The sequence below is a fragment of the Panthera leo genome, chromosome C1 (assembly GCF_018350215.1).
Source record: "Panthera leo isolate Ple1 chromosome C1, P.leo_Ple1_pat1.1, whole genome shotgun sequence".
In the NCBI taxonomy this organism is placed as follows: domain Eukaryota; kingdom Metazoa; phylum Chordata; class Mammalia; order Carnivora; family Felidae; genus Panthera; species Panthera leo.
The window spans coordinates 46,326,155-46,345,288 of NC_056686.1; positions in this window are offsets into that span (position 1 = coordinate 46,326,155).

The following is a 19,134-nucleotide window of genomic DNA, read 5'->3' on the forward strand; positions in this document are numbered from 1 at the left end:
CAAGAAACTGGAAAAGGAAAGGAAAGGGGTGGATTCTTCCCTAAAGCCTCTGCAGGGAACACAGCTGTATGGACACCATGATGTTAGACTTCTGGCCTTCAGAAATATGAGAGAAGAAGTATCTTTTGTTTTAAGTCACTATCTTTATAGCAATTTGTTACAGCAGCCCTAATAAACTAATACAGTCACCTATATATTCCTGTATTACTTACATTGCTGAGTGCTGACCAGTGATTATGGGCTGAACAAATACATGAGCATTCATAGAGCAAAGATACACATGTCCATCATTGTATACTGGATCTTTCCATAGTGAACCGAACACAGTAGGCCCTCAAAATATTTATTAAATTTCATTTTATAAAGATATAGGCATATGAAAAATTTAAAGCTTAAATATGCAAAAGAAACTTACAGATGTAACTAGACTGCCTTCTTCTTTTATAAATGGTAACTGTAGAATTGAAAAAGGTTATCTGACTTACCCAAGGTCACTAGCAAGCTCAGGCTGAGGGAAATTGCATTTATTTATGTATTTCCTATATCAACATCTACTAGAGTATCTTCCCTAAGTACAGTTACATTATTCTAATTAAAATCATTTGATATGTTGCTGCTGTCTTTAGTCAGACTCCAGCGTTCATTGTCATTAAACTAGTTAGTATGTGTAGTTCTGTACTGATAATGAAAGAAATATTGAACTAAATCCCAAGAATTGCAAGATAAAAATTTTATCCATTCAAATTCCAAGGAATCCAAGAGGGAATATCAACACTAGATAGACATTTACTATTACATTTTACTTGATTTAATTATGATTTCATTACTGGTATTCAAATATTTAAGCAGCTTATCAGGCATTATCTCTTCATTTAACAATTTACCCCAAAATATATTAAAATGCATAGAATAAACCAACTCACTTCAGTACTAAGGTCTTTCCCACTTAATTTTTGACTTAGGGTTAACTCCGCTTGAGGAGTCTCTAATGATTATGGCTTAAATTTAACGTTTTCCCATATATTACCTGTGCATGGCAGAAAAGATTCTATATGCATCTGTCAGTAGCAAAGGAGTATCTTGAATCAATCTTTCTTTCCTTCCTCTTCCTCTGTATGGGAACACAATATAGCTCTGGAAATTACAATTTCTGTATTTATTTCACCAGATCTGATTGCATGATCTTTGGCAACTAGCATAACCTTTTGTGCACCACTCACCCATTCACATATCCAGCCACTCGGGCACTCATTCCATAAGTATTAATGTGAACCTATATCATCTGATTCCAAGACACATGTGCCTTTTTGTCACTGTGTCCCCAGTCATTCCATCCTCAGTGTAGATGCACCATTAATACCTGTCAATAAAATGAACTGTACAATGACTGCTAGAATCTGGTATGTTATTTCCTTTGGATTTATTACATGTGGCTAAATTTGGAGAATCCCATTGTAGGCAGAGGAATCCCAAAGGTCATTTAGTGAAGTTCCCAGCTGTAGACTGATTTTTAATTACACACACCTATGTAACTTTATCCATTATATCTTTAAATATCCTTGGGACTGGAGCCTTTAAAATCTCCCTTGGAATCTATTTCTCTGAATAACCATGCCCGGATCCATTTATAGAGTCCATTTTTTAAAAATCATTCACATGTTCATCTATTAAAAAACAAAACAAAACCTGAGTGTTTTCCATGTGAATGAAACCCTGTGGTAGACGTTGATGATAAAGAAATGAAAGACAGGTGCTGTTCCAAAGTAACAGAGTAATGGGAGAGAAAGATAAGTAAACAGGTAGATTTTTAAAATAGTGCCCTAAGTGCTATAACACAGGTAACTACTGAGTGCTTTAAATGCCTCCCTACCTCCCCAGATAGAGGTGTTTAGAGTGGGAAAGTGATCAGCAGCTTCCAAAGAAAGCTGTGAGTCCATTAGGACAAAGGTCATCCCATGCCTTAGCCACTCAACCCACCAGATTCTTCACCACTCAAAGGTTTTCTCCAACTAATTCCTTTCTAGTGACACAGATCACCCTGTTAAGATTCTCAAAGAAGTTCCAAAGAGAGAAATCCGTATGAAGATTTATCTCTCTCTGGGCAACCATGTGGCTACTGCCCAGATGCGATATAACTATTGTGCCTTTATTTGTGCTCACATTTGCACTCAGTTTGTTACAGCCTCAATGTATTTCATTAGTTTCTAGGGGAGGATTTGCTCCTTCTGCAGGCTTTGTTTTCAGGGAGGTTACGAGAAAACCAGCTTCCCAGAGAAAAATACTGTATGATGATTACATATTGTGAAACCCAGGTCTGATTATATCATGCTCCTATTTAAAATCATTTAACTTCTCTCCAGCGCCTACAGGAGAAAATCGAGTGTCTTTAATCTGGCATGGGGAACATCGATGGTGAGCACTTGTACACTCTGTAGCAGTATCTCTTATCAAGAGGACATCACACAACAGAGGCCACCAGGCAGAACCCCTTTAGGTTATGGCCAGACGACTCATTGAAGGGGTCAGTAGAGAAGTGATAAGAGCTGATCTACATTTTTGGAAGCTTATTCTACATTCCCTGAATAAAGTAATTTTGCAGCAAAATTCATGTATAACTCCACTTGCTTCCTCAATAATGAGACAGACCACAAATTAGGAAGCAGAAAACAGGGAACAAAAATAAGTAAAAAAAAAAAAAATTGCATAGCACTTCCTTAAAAACACACCTACAAAGGATTCCAGGATGTTTACCATTACTTCCCTTAAAGCATCCATCTGAAGGTTTGCAGTCAGCTTCCTGAGTTACCCCAGTAACAATCCATTAAGTATTCTCTTGACAAATCCTAAATTGGCCAATAGTTTGTAAAAACAACACTCTGTGTCCCAGCCATTGTGCACGGTTGCACTGGGGTGAATATGTGAATTATTGTAAGTGTATGTATATAGTTATCATCATACTTTTCTGCACCCATTTATGAAGTGTGGCTTGAATTCAGTGATCTCATTTTTTTTGCTTTCTGAAAAAATAAAATACAGAATGCAAAAAACTCAAGCCAGTTAAGAAAGGACACAACTACTCTTCTCCACGAGGCAATAAACTAGTTATACGAGAAACACCTTCCAGTTACTTGAAGAGTTAGATTCAAAATAACCCAATCTGTAACTAATAACATTTCTGTATTGTATGAGTACATTAAAATAATCATTGGATTTGTCTCCTTTGATGAATTAATTAACTCAATAGATATTTATTGAGCATCTCTTAGACATGACAAAAAGTGCTGCCTAAAGAAAGTAGGTATTACCTTGCCTTCAAGGAGCAGGGTATTTACATTTATTGTGAGGTCTCAGTCGCATAAAATAAAAACCCATACAGGGCACAATTTAATCTGTCTTATTCCCTCATGCTATCAAGCCAGTACACACACACACACACACACACACACACACACACTCACTACACTACACCGATTAAGAATTGGCCTCACTCTATTATTGACCCCCATTCTAAATCACTAAGCCTCATGTACTTTATGCTCCAAATGTTAGGTCCTTATCATCCCACTTCTGGCCTTAAGGTTCATTTTCCATAGGAACTTTTATTCACACTTTTTTTTTCTTTTGCTCTACTTCTGAGTACAATTTTGATTCCTCTTAAGCCAACAGCAGCTCCACTTGTCTTGGATAAGCATTTTGCCATCTGAGGTGGGGTCCAGAGGACTTGGTGGGTTCAGGAGGGGAGGGACAACTCTTCCCACACCACCAGGTTATAACAAGGCCCCATTTAACAGCCCAACATAACAATCCTACATTTCAAAGGAGAAATGTATAAATACAAGAAATTGGATCAACCATGAATCCTAAGTCAGGATTCTACTTGTTCTATGGTAATATAAAAATACTGAAATATCACATTAAAATCATGACTAAGGACACAATCTAGGTGTGCCATCTTGTGAACATCCCTACTGCCACCATATCAGCTAGAGACCCCACCCCCATTTTAACTTTACCATTTTAGCTTCCTTTGGACCTGACTGCATAAATGGTTCCCAGGCAGAGGGTGGATTATTTAGGTACCTTCAGAGATTCTTTTTCAATCTGACTGATGGCTGTGAAATAGCCAACTAGATAGCTATGATCCCTTCCTTTAGGAAGCTTATTATCCTGGAGTAAAAGACATGCTGAATATTAGGTTCATGGATATATTCCAGGTAGTGTTTCACTAGGGCCTTCTAGTAGAGGTCCCTAAACAAAGATTGTGATAGCTCTTTACGCCTCTAAGATTCTTTCAATAGGAGAAACGTGCTTGCAAATCACTCAGCAGAAGGATAAGACTGAAATATAAACAAGTAAGGGAGAGAGGCCACGCTGCCTTAAATTCACACTAAAGTATAAATGACCGACATTGGATATTGTTTATGAATAAAGCTCTTGATGGAGAAGAGTTAAAGAGAAAGATACACTGGGTTTTCAATTAGAGGAATCATGGAGGAAAGAAACCTGGTGTTAGGAGGGGAGAAATTGCCTCCTGAATAATCTGGTTTATGCTGAATCCTTTGTGCGTATATATATACACACACATATATGTGATGAAAATAAGAGTAAGTTTGGAATCAAAAGTTCTGGGTTCTTGTTTGGGCTCAACCACCTCACTCTGGGCTCTGAGAAAGGTCTCTAATCTCTTTGGGATTTAAATTACTTGTTTTTAAAAAAGGGATAACATATTCTGCCCTAACACCTCACAAATTTATTGGGAAGGTAATATTGATCATACCCATGTAAGGTGTTAATAGGGCAAGAACACTGTTCTACTGCAATGGAGATCTCAAATTATCTCCAAAACATGAATGAAACAAGTGCAAGCTGGGGCACTGATTTAAAGTAATTGGACCAATCTTTGTCGGTCCAGTTACAAAATTCTACCCTCAGACTTTAAAACAATGGTTTTTAATTTACCTGAAGCTATGCTTCCAGATTAACTGGTTAATAATAACTGATTAATCACTGATAATTCCTTTATGCCTTTCAAAGGAATTATTGTGTCACAGGGCTTATCTCACACTTTTGAAATAAATGTGTTCCAGTAGGAGTGGCTGGTTTCTGTTACCCAATTGGCGCATGGTTAACATATGTGATATATATTTCACTTAAAATTTTTTTAATGTTTATTTATTTTTGAGAGAGAAAGAGAGAGAGAGAGAGAGAAAAAGAAGAAGAAGAAGAAGAAGAAGAAGAAGAAGGAGGAGGAGGAGGAGGAGGAGGAGGAGGAGGAGGAGAAGGCAGAGAGACAGAGGGAGACACAGAAGCTGAAGCAGGCTCCAGGCTCTGAGCTGTCAGCACAGAGCCTGATGTGGGGCTCGGACTCAGGAACCACGAGATCATGACCTGAGCTGAAATCAGATGCTTAACTGACTGAGCCACCCAGGCACTCCTGTATATTTCATTTAAAATACCATAATGCTTTTTAAACAATTATGCTTTTTAAAGGATGTATTGTTTCATTTTATATTAGTCACTATTTAATTGTGGGTCATGAAACCCAGTGGACTCATTAGGTCCTCAGGCCAGCACTCATGACAAGTCTCTCCTCCTTGCTTTGGATGGATCAGCTAATTCTAGACCCAGACTCCACCAGGACCACGCACTTTCCAGACATGCCTCTGCATTCACCCCATTTTGGTAGCCCCCCACTTGCCCTCTTGTCAGCTCCCAGTCCTCGCTGAGAGGTTAATTTACTGAGGAACATAGAAGTTAAGCTTCTGCCCACAGACACATGGAAAAAGGTGAACCTCTAAGATTTGAACTTAGACATCGAAGGCACCAAAGCCCAAATATGTTATTTCTACCTCATCCTGCTGATATGTAGAGTATCTGTTTCTTTATAGCGAGACTCTTTTTTAGTGGGAGAGACTTGGGTTATAGTATTCTATTAAAAAAAAAAAAACTATGTTAAAAGATGTTTTGTGATGTGTAGGACAAAGAGGGCTATTTAAATTGAAATCATTTTCCTAGTATCCAAGATCTCTAAATCTCATGCACATTAAGTTTGAATTAACACTAACAAGGGTCTAACAGCTTTGATGCTGTGTTCTTAGATAATTAAATTCTTAGAAAATCATTCCACATTTGAGGGAGAAGCGAAGGACACAGTGAGTTCAGTCTTAATTCAAAGTCACTTACACATTGTTACCTGCTGTTTCCAGGCCTTCACAGAATCAGCAGGGAGGATTTGATATTAAAAATGAGGGTTTCTCTCTTTCTCTTTCCACATCTCCCCTTCTTTTAGGCCAAATTCTCAGGTGGGGGGCATAGTGGAATTGTCAACCTGAATTTTTCCTAAGCGGTCACTTTACTTTGGCATTTATCATATGCTAGAATATCCAGGCTATTTTGCATCCTGAAACTGAGGTTCTAGCAATATTCCTTCCTTCAAAACTATGCTCCACGTTGTATGTATGAAGTATTTTATAGTTTATAAAGCCCTTTTCTCATCCATTATTGCATGTGACCCTCAGACCCACCTGCAGAATTTAAAAGATGACACGTTCGTCTATGTCATCATCGGAAGAGATGGCTGTTGACAGGCCTCATGAGGTGACATCTATATTGGTAGCATTTTACATCCTAAGCTAACATTTGACCTTTGGGACTCAGAGTCATAAACTAAATCTTGTTATATCTGAGCAGGCTCGGGAATACTGACTCACAATAACAAACCTCACAAGAGGCTGAGGAAGACACTGGGATTCCAGCTTAAGATGTTAAGATAAGAGATAAAAAACTGCCAGTGGGTGATAACTGTTAGGTCAATATGAGCAGGCGTTTTGTTCCAGGACTGCTAGGTTATCAGAAGGCTTCTTGGTTTCCAAGATGAGAAAGCAGAAACTCAGGGAGGTGAGATAAGTTGCCATGAGCAATCTAGGCGGTTAAGTGGAGAAAACAACTTGAATGCTCCACCTCCACCCTAGGGACTGAGCCAGCACCAAGATGGAACTGGGGTGGGGAGGGGGTGGCTGGTGGCTCTTTGGCCAAGCCTCTGTCCCTCTCCTGGTAAAGGCTTTTATGGGCACCATGGATCTTATCCTCATATCTCTCCTTAGTGTCTTTCTGTGACCGTTCCCCACACTTGGATTAGTAAGGTGTCACTTCAGCTTTGTTCTGGTTTAGTAGGGAGATTATTTTACTTTAAGGCAACTTTGCATATTTCTACTTTGATCTCATATGTACTGGTTTAGATTTGGACCCTCAGACAGTAGCCTTACTTCCTAGACGAAGGTGGTACCCTACAACCAGCTCTGCATACCAAGTTATAACCCTTTCCAGTAGGTGGGACAGCAATTATTACCCCCATTTTTCATATGAGGAACCAGAGACTCAGAGAATTTTTATAACTCAGTTGAGGTCATACAAGTTGCAAGTAGAGTTTCCAGATTTGAAACCCACTTCAGGCTTTAGGGACTGTGCTCTTTCTACCATGTCATGATGCCTATGGGTGACAATAATCATAATACTCACTGAGCACCATTCTAAATATTTTAAATACGCTAACTCACTGGGTCATGACAGCAGCTCTATAAAGCACCTCTCACCATTATTATTATTATTTCCATTTTATTGATGATGAAATTGTGGCACAAAGAAATCAACCAAGAAGCTCAAAATTACAAAGTGAGTAAGTGACAGACCCAGGATTTAAACCTCAGAGTATGTGCTTTTTACCATATTCTTACAAGTAGAAGAAAGAAGACTACCCTGGTGGGGGCTTCAGGGAACACTGGGAGGGTCTTGGCTTGGCCAGATTATTTTCTTTTCATCCATGGACCAATGCTAAAACTCCAACACGGGAGCCTCACTCTGATTTACGGAAGGTTTTCCAGCTTCTAAAAATGCAAATGGTCACTCTTGTTAATTACTCACATAACAAAGTAATGGGACATCTGAGGACATGAAGGTTTTGTGAATGGAGACTATACCACACCAGGACCATGTAGAAGGAGAAAGAACTAATTACTCTCTGGGATTCTCACATCCATCAGTCTAGTCGTTATTGTTAATTCAGAGAATGGAATGATGTCTGCAATACAATGCCACTTGTAGTGGAGAAAAAAGATTTCAAATTCTGGAAGGAAGGAGGGAGGGAGAGAAGGAAGGAAGGATGGGTGGAGGAAGAGAGGAAGGAAACAAATATTGTATAAGTAAAAGTAAACTGGTAGAATTTGGGACTTGATTGCCTGAGAAGGAGTTAGAGAAACTAAGAAAGGAGAGAAACTAAGAAGACACAGGCTTGGGCCATCAAGAATCTTATTATCTAGGAGATGATAGTTATATCTATGAATATTTATCATTCGTTTACAGGGTGTTTTCTTTTAATAAATGAGAACAATTTCCAATTATATTTTTAATTCTAGAGTTCATGTTCAGTTCTACCACTTGAATTATAAGCAAGGAAAAAGTTTAACCGTACACAAAGTTTCTGTATTCATATCTGAGAAAATTTGCTAAAATACTTTTGAACAGAACTCAAGAAAATGCTTCTGGCCAGTAAGCCATGAAAACAAATCCATTCTGGTTAGTCAGCGAATCATCCACGTATTTGTATTTTGCAGCTACAAGAGCCTCATGTTGTTTTACTGAAACTGGCCCTGCAGTATATTATCAGAAAGTACCATGTAGTTCTGCAGGCTTGCTGATCTGCAAGAAGAAGGTCGAAGAGTGGAATGAATACCTTAAACCACAACTCCAACTTCGTAATCTAATTTCTTTGAGTCTTCAGACATGTTCTTACAAAAAAAAATAATAAAAAAAAAAGTATAGCGACAGAAATCAATTTTCTCATTTAATCAGCTTCTTTGTTAATTCAACCATAAATTATGTGCTAGAGAAGTCTAATCACATCGTATATGAATCTTGCATAATTTGCATTAATTACAACCTAAGATGTAAGTGCATTATGTGGTATTGTATGTATTTTTAGTTTATCTCATAAAAAAAGAGTTATAGCTGTCTGTGGTAGACATAACTTATTTTCCCAAACACTGAAGAAGAAAAACAAAATCTTACTGATTAGTTTAGGAAGTGGTCTCTTTTGGAACAGATTTTTTTAAAACTCTACTAGTGCTTGAATTGTTGCTAAAGCAGCTCCTCCTAGATGTGCACAGCAACCCCCGCCCCCCAACCCTGTCTTTCTAGTCTCTCTTACAGCCCAGAAGAGAGAACACCTACAAATCAGTTACGTTGCTTATTGCCAATCTCTGGTCAAGTTTACTCTGCTCGGTCAGGACTACTATTCTCTACACCCTTAAGTGACTGATAGTAAATGTGGCTCTTGTTCTTTCCTGTTTTATAGTCACAGGGGTAATTCCCAACTGTCTCAGAAGTACAGTTATAAGGAAAGAAGTAACTCTCCACGAACCAACAGGATAATGTGCTGATGATGATAGACAGCTATGCAGATAAGAGGAGAAAGTCACTTTTGTGGCTAGAGATTCCAGAGTATGATATTTTGTTCATTCTTTTACTCATTTAACAAATCTTTACTGTATGCCTCTCATGCACTAAAAATAAAGTTAAGCACCGGGAATTCTAAAATGAATAAATTAAAAAAATTCTAAAATGAATAAACAAATTCTATCTTCAAAAAGGTCAGTTTGTTAGAGGAGGCAGAATATAATCAAATTGTGTCAATATTGTGTTGCAGATACTTTAATAAAAATATGAGAAAGAAATATTAATTGATACAAAGGAGAGAGAGGACAACATCTTCCCATAAGGGGAGGATAATTAGGGAAAAGGGGGAAGATGGGTCTTGAAAGAAGAAAGGGGATCACAATCCAGAGGAAGAACCAAGGAGATCTCAGGTAGAAGGAAAAGCATGTTCCAAGATAAGGACCATTGTTCGTTATGTGCAAGAAACTACAAACAGTTTCTAGGGGGTAGCAGTGATAATATTGAACAGGAAAGGATGGGTGAGCTCATGGGGCAGCCAAATATACCGTGTATATGTATCAGATGTTTCTGTCTACCTATCTGTCTGTCTATCTATCTATTGTGTATATATAATTTAGTTCTCACAAACCCGAGGTTGTAATATTTATTATCCCAAGTGTATAGATAAGGAAACTGAGGCACATGTTCCTATCTAAAGCCACATAACTGGGAATTAACAGCAACAAAATCTAAACATATGGCGCCTGATTCTAGAGTCTTATCTCTTCATTATTATGTGAGAGTTTGGACGTTAGGCTGTGGGAAGAGTTTCAAAGAGAGGAATGTTTTGGCAAGAGTGGGTTTTATAAAGGTCCTTCAAACCCGAGTACAGAGAATGGATTAGAGAAAGATGTCTGCAGGCACAAAACCCCATAGCTGACTGCTATTCATCACCCAGGCAATATAACCAAGACCTAAGTACAGAAAATGGATTAGAGAAGGATGTCTGTAGGCGCAAAACCACATAGCAGACCAGTATTCAGTATTCATCACCAAGGCAATATAACCAAGACCTAAACCACTGCAGGTGGCATGGTTTTTCCAGCACAGAAAGGTGATTGACCCAAGGTGATATAGCTAACTAAGTCAGGATTGAAAACCAGGGTCTGGACTCTGTTCTACCATCCGGCACCATTCACAATCCTGTTAAATACGGAATTAAGAGAAAATACCCTCTTTTCTAATGTGCAGTTGGGACCCGGAGTCACAGAACTCAGAGTTGGAAGAAACCTTAGGCTGATTCAGTACATCTGTCTTCTCCAGTTAGAATTCCTTGTAGAGCATCACTGTCAGATGATGTCCTATTCTTTGCCTGAATTTATTATCACAAAATGTCTTTAGAATGATTAACATCACTTGCTCAATAAACATTTATTGAGCCCCTATTGTGGTCGAGACTTTATGTTCGATGCTGCGGATACAATGAACAAAAGCAAACAGGGGCCTTGAGGAACTTACAACCTAATATTAAAACTTGTTTCCCTATAATATCCACCTATTGTTACTAATTCTGTTCCCTAGAATTATAAAAGGAAGCTATTCTCTTATGCACTGCAGCATTTCAAATACTGAAAGATTTGAAAGCTCTCAAGTGTTTCTTAGTTTTTCTCTTTTCTAAGATAAACATTCAGTTTCTTCAACAGTTTTCTTCAACAGTTTTTCGTATGAGACAGTCAAATCTGCTAATAACTACTCAGTTTGTAATGAATAAACTGCTAAGCATTACTGAAAAAAATACAGCATTTCTCACTATGTCAGTCCAAGACTGATGTAGAAACCAAATCAGTTATAGTTTGGAAGATTATAGATATTAGTGACTTTGAGGCATCTGATCACCAGGGATGGGTGCCGTATTAGAATTCAAGTCATAAAGTTAAAATAAAATGCCATATTACACTTGCACTTATGCTTTATATGAAAACAAAGTAATTATATACATTTTAATAATCAGAGGTCTCTGGTTTGAAAACAGTATTAGGAAAGTAGTTGGAGAAATCTTCCCTCAATCTTCCAATACAGACAGGAAATCCAAAAACTCGTAAAAGCACATCAATAACCAATGTCAAGATAGTGACAAATTATTCAAGAATCGCTCATTCACAACAAGCAATGAACTGTTTGAAAATGCAATCAGTGTTCCCGGCATATCATCTGATTCTAAACAGGATGCTATTTAGCCCTTCCCAGCTATCTCTACTCTGATTCCCAAAGGTAAGATCTGTTTCACCTTGAAAACCGGGCAGTCCTCCTTCTCCTAAATGGGTTCCACTTTTGAAAGAGAAAAGTAGGACCCAGAGTGCCCTTCCTAACTCTCTATACTAGAATTCTCTTTTTATAACCAGTCAAACTGCATTGCCAGAATTTAAAAGGCAAACAAACAAAAATAAATCAGGAAGAAAGACAATGCTAATGGTAGTGCAATGAATCTGAGGAGGCATGACTTCCACAAGTGAAATTGTGAATTTCCAGAGAAGATAGAGGATACAAGGAATCCTGCAGCAGCGAATTCTGGACACTGTTGTCCATATACACTTCATCTGATCAGAGTGACAGGATCTTTGAGAGGAGGGCAAATGGAAAAGCCTATCTCTGTTCAGCACTAAACTTGGTAGACACAAGAACTGTGGTAAGAACTCTAAGAATCAAGCCACGATCTGCCATAGATCTGTTAGAGAAATGTCACCAGCATGTCAGCAGACAGAAATTTGGGTCAAAGGTAATCCACATACCACATTTGTTGGCAAACATTAGGTCTGAATAGATCTCTTCAGTTAAAGGATGAGTAAATGGAAAACAATAAGATCAACTTGGGGTCTGTGGAAAAAAAAAGTGCTATAGAATAAGGAAAAGGGAATGGTATATGCAGAAGACTTCTGAAAATTGTCTACTGCAGGAACTCTAGAAGAAATAATTTCAGATATATGCTCAGCATCCTGAAGGTAGGCAAAAGGGTATCATTTCCATGAAACCAGAACCAAAGCCCGAAGACAGAAGGATGGAAGTAAACTAAAAATGTTAACAAAATTAAAGCCTATGTGGAAAGAACAGAAAGGCACAGAAAAAGTAGGATGTATGACGAAGAGAACAGATGTCTAAAACTCCCAGAGGAGAAAAAGGACAAAAACAGATCAAAATAACGAAAAGATAGTGAAGACAGAGGACGGTAAGGAAGATTCCCATCTCACAGGATGGTCTGAGGAGCAAGGGAGAACGACTGAAACAGAAGTAATAATCAAAGATGCAACTGGGGAAAACCTTGCTGGGGGAAGAACAAAAAGCAAAAGGACAACCAAATCGAGGCTATAAATTAGAAACCTTGCTGTATTTTTGGGAAAATCAGTTAACAACAGAATCACCCCTATCTAGAACCTGGAAAGAATGGTGGTTTGCACTGTTTCACTAATAAATTGTGGTAAATACTTTGATCTTTGTGTGTGTCTGTGTGTGTGTTCTCCTTCCAGTGACATATCTCATACAAATCTATTTACATGCATTTATGTGAAGCACATGTGTGAACTGACTATACATATTGTTTTGTAGCTTTCTTTTTTCAATTAGCAATGTGTCACAAATACTTTCTCATCCTTGAGTGCTACAAAATATTTTTACAGGGGCCCATCACATCATGACTTCCTATTTTAATTGTTTCTAATTTTTCAAGATTATAGATATAACTGTATTAGAAACTTTACTGTAAACAACCACATTTCTGTTTATTCCAATGGGGCAAATTGACGACCTTAATTTGCTAGATCAAATGGCACAGACAATAATTTTAAGTGATACATTTAAGGCTCCTAAGCATGTCCTGACCAAACAGAAAACTCCAATTTCCTTCCAGACGACTATGTGCAGCTTAGCCTCAGACTTCTCTTCAATACTTTAAGTCAGAAGACAATCAAAGAAAGCCCATAGGGTTCTCCAAATAAAAAGTTGCAATACCAAATTTTTATGCCAAACTAAGCTATCTTAATGTGTAAAGGCAAAAGGAAGGTGTACAAGAGCTCAAATAATATGCCACTTATGTACGTCCATTAAAAAAATCCTTGAAAATGAATTATTGACTCCCATTGACTTCAAAATATGTACAAGGAATGTAACATCCAGGAATGAGAAGGTTTGGTTTAAGAGAAGAGGCACTTATTTTCCCATTCTAGGATTCTATCATAAGCAAATAATCCAAAATTTGGACAATGATTTATAATCTATAAAGACAATTTCAGGATTATTTAGGAAAATATTGGAAATAATCTAAATGTCAACCAGAGTTAGAAATAAGTGGTAGACCAAATAATGGATTATATGTTTGTAAACCTTTATGAATGACATGGGAAAATGCAACAGGAAGTCAAATAATAATAAAAGCAAAACATGATTCAGATTTAGAGAGAATGATCTACCTATGCAAAGGAAAACTAAAATCGATGTCTAGGAAACTAGGAAAAGGCCAAAATCTTAAAATAGGCTGCCTGTGACGAGTGCAGTTTGAAGGTTTTCCCATTTCTTTACACTTTTTTGAACTCTCAAAATGTATATAATGAGTATCACTTTTTAAAAAAAGTTTATTTATTTATTTTGAGAGAGAGAGAGAGCACACACACATGCAAGCAAGGGAGGGGCAAAGAGAGAGAGAGAGAGAGGGATAGAGAGAATCCCAAGCAGGATCCATGCTGTCAGCACAGAGCCTGACACGGGGCTCAATCTCATGAATCGTGAGATCACAACCTGAGCTGAAATCAAGAGTCAGACGCTTAACTGACTGAGCCCCCAGGGGCCCTGAGTATCACTTTTATAATCACAAGAGCAACACAGAACTCAAACACCGCTGATGAAGTACCTTTAACTGATCAAAGTGATAGACTTAAACATTGTAATATTAATTTCAGTGAATACTTAGAAACCCATGACCAAAACAAACTATTTTACATTGTTATCGTTTTTCAGTCAGTCAATCTGTAAATGTTGTTTGTACCTGTGATGTAACTTATGTTCAATCCTAAATTCTCTATTTTCCGTCCAGTTTTATCTCATAAAGACCTACGTATATGCATGTTTCTACTTGGAGAGGTATCACTCTTGATATGCGATCACAGTTGACCATCCCATCCCACATACACACGAACATTTATATAACCACGCTCCTGTTGTGGGACATTTACTTGTTGGCTGTTTGTCACAATGAGCAAATGCAACAACTTTGTACTCAGAGCTCTTCTTTTTTTATAGTTTCCTTGGGATATTCTCCAGAATGGTAATCATCATTGTGCATAATTATGCACATGATTATTTTTATGGCTTTGGTATGTGGTGCCAGGATCATCCTCCAGAACGTATGGAGTCTATGTATTCCTAATATTCTCTTACGGGAAAAAAAAAAAAAAAAAAAAAAAAGAACAAAAAGAAAAGGCCATTGGACTCCTTGGACACTAAACTGGAAGAGACCTTGGAGATCAGCTGTCTACTGCAATTCTAATTTTACAGGAAGAAACAGAACTTCAGAGGAGTTGCCGACACCAGGGCTCAAAGCAAGTTTCATACAGAACATCAAACTTCGATCTCTTGAGTATAGAGCCCCTCTCATGCCATTGTGCCCAAGTATTCCCTCTCTCCTTACGCGTTCCTCTTTCTGGAGCTACAGACGAAGAAAAATTTGTATTTAGTTGAGTTTAAGGCAGCAGAGGAATGGGAATTTGCTTTGGGCCAAATCCTCGCTCTGCCACGCGTGACTCTCACCGTGTTGTTCAATCGTTTCGGCACTCAGTTTTCTGATCTGTAAAATGGGGATCCTAACCCTACGGGCACCATATAGGATTGCTGTAAGGGTGATAGTAGCATTTGTGGGTCTACCACTAGATCATCTGCCACCTTTGTGAGGGCAAGAAAAAGAAAAAAAACCAAACACTCCCTCTGAAAAGCTGCGCAAAGGCTACACAGTGCCTTTGTACCAGTTAGAAAAAGGCACTCCTTCCTCCAGTGGGTGCAGCCCACGCAGGACACACAGTGTGGGGGGCACCACGCAGCGCCATGCCGGGACTCATTCACCCCTTTGTTCTGGAGCCTTTGTGTCGAGGGAAAAACCTGCACGATCGTACAGTAAGGCCCAGGACATGCTGCCATCAGTTACACTTACTCTCATCATTATTTGGGAGAAGACGGTTTCCTTGGGACACTCACCCCATCTGTCCCATCCCCACAAAAGGGAAGGTAGAGAGCACTTCTTGGCAAGCAAGGGCTGAGCAGGGGGCTGAACCTGCTGCTGTGGAGGCCAGGAAAGGCCAAATCTGAGCGCCGACCTTCATCAATTCAGGCTTTGTACTTCTGCTGAGGGGCTGTAGTTTGCCTGATGCTCTGTTCGTCCTAATTTGGCCTGTTTGGGCAGCAGAGCTCCCAGTGATCGTCTAAACCTCATTTGACGCACCTGTGAACAATTCGTTATATTAATATAACAGCAGGGGAGGAGCAGAGACGCTAATAAATGGACTTTAGCTGCCAGGACTCCTCGTCTGGGCTGCGCCGGTCCGTGCTGTCTCTCCCCTACATTCGCAGCAAGGTCCTGCAGACCACAGGGAGGGTGTATCTTAACCTGTCAGTGCCCATATCCGGCCAGAGTTAAACACATCCATTAACTGTCCTTTATCAAACTCTGTAGAAGCTTCACCTTATTTGAAAAACTTGTCCTTAGTTATGGATGGAGCACAAGTGTTGCTAGCTAAGGTCACTTTGAACAGCATTTGGTAACTCTTCTCAGGGCTGAATCTCTATTTATCAACACGGATCTGTACCACAGCAACACGCAGAGCGATTGGTCAATGTCTTTTATTTTGTTGACTCTCAGCACTTCTGTGCTGGCCTAATGTTGGAGAGAATTTTCCCTTTTCCATCACTTCAGAAGATAACCAATATATGTTTGGCAATACTCTATTTTAACGCTTTTTTTCTAAAGCGCGGGTTGTTTTTCTTTTTTCCTACAAACACAATGCTCTCAACTTTGAAGTAAGTAGTTTTGGAAACCAGTATCAATCCCCAGATGTTCCAACACGGCATCTGCGACTCCTCTCTCCCACCCCTGACTTGACCCCAGTATGCCACCCCTGACTTTCTCTCCAGCCCGTCTCCCCCTCTTCCTGTCTTGGGTTCCACGCTCTAGCAGGAAAAGGGAATTGCAGTTCCTCGCAGATGTCATGCTATTCCCTGCCCCCGTGTGTCTGCCCAAGCTGTGTCCTCTCTGCCAGGAATGCTCCCCCCTCCACTGCTTAATTTGCCTCGTTATCTCTTACTCCTCCTTCACGTTCTGCTCAACGGTGGATTAATTATTTCTCATCCGTGTTCCCTGTGCATACCTCTATCATTGCATCAGTTCACTTCTATTATAATTATCTGTTATGTTTCTCTCCCCTCCCCCCAGAGTGTGAGTTTCATAAGTGCCGGGACTGATCTTAGTCATATTTACATCCTCAGTGGATGAATAAAGCCATGTAAAGCTTTCTGCTGGGGGGAGGAGGAAGGAGTACATAAAGATAGCTGACAGTAAGGCATGGTCACGTGTGGTATAAGTGAGAAGAACACTGGCCCAAGGCCAGACCTCCCTGCCAATTACTGGTCATGTGAGATTAGACAAGTCACTTCACTCCTCTCTAGGCCTTTGTTTTTTAGTCCATAAAGAATGTTGGTGATCTATGGTGCTCAAGGGATTCTGGCGGAGTGAGGGGCGCTCACAAATCAGGTGGGTAAAACAGACAGAATGCCAGTACCTTCCTTCCTCAGATTCAGCTTTATTTGGAGAATGGATTCTTTGCTTTAAATGTGGGCCTAAGAAAATAGTTAGCAGCCACTCAAAACTTGCAGGTGCATTACATGTGTGAACTTATTTCCTCCTAGGAGAGGCAGTATTTGTTCCCATTTGTAAGTAAGGACCTGACGCATAGAGAAGTTGAATAATATGCACATGGACATACAGCTTAGGAGTAACAGAGATAAGATCTGAACTCAGAGTAAGAGGCCTTCCAGGTCTAACATTTGGTGGTTCTGAGGGCAGCCTCAGCTTAATAATAATGCATGTAGGGGTGCCTGGGTGGCTCAGTCGGTTAAACGTCTAACTTCGACTCAGGTCATGATTTCACGGTTCATGGGTTTGAGCCCCACCTTGGGCTCTGTGCTGGCAGCTCAGAGCCAGGAGCCTGCTTTAGATTCTGTGTCTTCCTCTCTCTCAGACCCTCCGCTGCTCGCATTCCCTCTCTCTCTCTCTCTCTCTCTCTCTCTCAAAAATAAACATTAAAAAAAATAATGCCTGTAATGTAGTATTTGAAAAGCCCTACGCCAGAGGTATAAACCTGATGGTCTAACAACAGAGTCCAGCGGAATTTATAATCAGTTGGGTTGGTATATTCAAGAAGGCTGCTTTAATAGAACCTCTAAATGAGAGTCGGATCCATATAAATGGAAGAATGAAGGAGAACCATTAAATCTAGGAGAAAGGGAACATAAAATATAAAATGGATATCTTTACCAAGCCCAAAGGTAGTCTGGGCTTCATAATCTATCCTTAAGAGGCACTGTTTCCTCTTGTCACTATACACACAGGACCTAGTTGGGTCTGAGTACCAGTTGTACCATTTAGTGACTGTGCTACCCTGGACAGCTCCCTGGGCTGAGCTGAGCCTCAGTCTTCCCATCTTTAGCACAGGATTAATGATAGTGGATTCTACGTGACAGGACATGTGGTTTATCATGTGCAAAGGCACCCAGGTCGTTTCCATGTTTGGGTATATTTTGAATATTTTCAAAAATACCCATGTTGTAAAAAGCGTGTACATATCATTCTTGAAATAATAATATAATAAGAATTTCTATTTGGGGAGGATCTTAGATTTTTATTATCATGCAATACAGTCTAGCTGCACAGTCTTCCCTCAAGGGAGGCATCGGGAAGAAATGCAATGCCCAAAATTTATTTTCTGAGACGAGAGGGAAGATCTCCAGGGTGAGCGAGCTTTTCATTCTTCTGCTGTTCCAAACTTTTGGCAGCCTGGGCAGCAGTTTATTTTTAAGTTTTTATTTAAATTCCAGCTAGTTACCATACAGTGTGATATTAGTTTCAGGTATGGAAGACTGGTATCCAACACTTCCATTCAGCACCCAGTGCTCATCACAAGTGCACTCCTCAATCCCCACCATCCATTTAACCCATCCTCCTATCCACCTCCCCTGTGGTAACCATCAGTTTGTTCTCTATAGTTAAGAGTCTGTTTCTTGGTTTGTCTCTCCCCCCCCCCCGCCCCCATTATGCTCGTTTGTTTTTTTTTTTCTTAAATTCCACATTTGAGTGAGATCAAATGGTATTTGTTTTTCTCTGACTTATTTCGTGTAGCATAATACTCTCTAGCTCCATCCATGTCATTGCAAATGGCAAGATTTCATTCTCTTTTACAGCTGAGTAATATTTTCTTGTGTATATATACCACATCTTCTTTATCCATTAATCTATCAACGGACACTCAGCTGTTTCCATAGTTTGGCTGTCGTAAATTAGGCTTCTATAAACATCGGAGTGTGCATGTACAGCTTAGAGCCTATATTTTGTATCCTTTGGGTAAATACCTAATAGTGCTATTGCTGGATCGTAGGGTAGTTCTATTTTTCATTTTT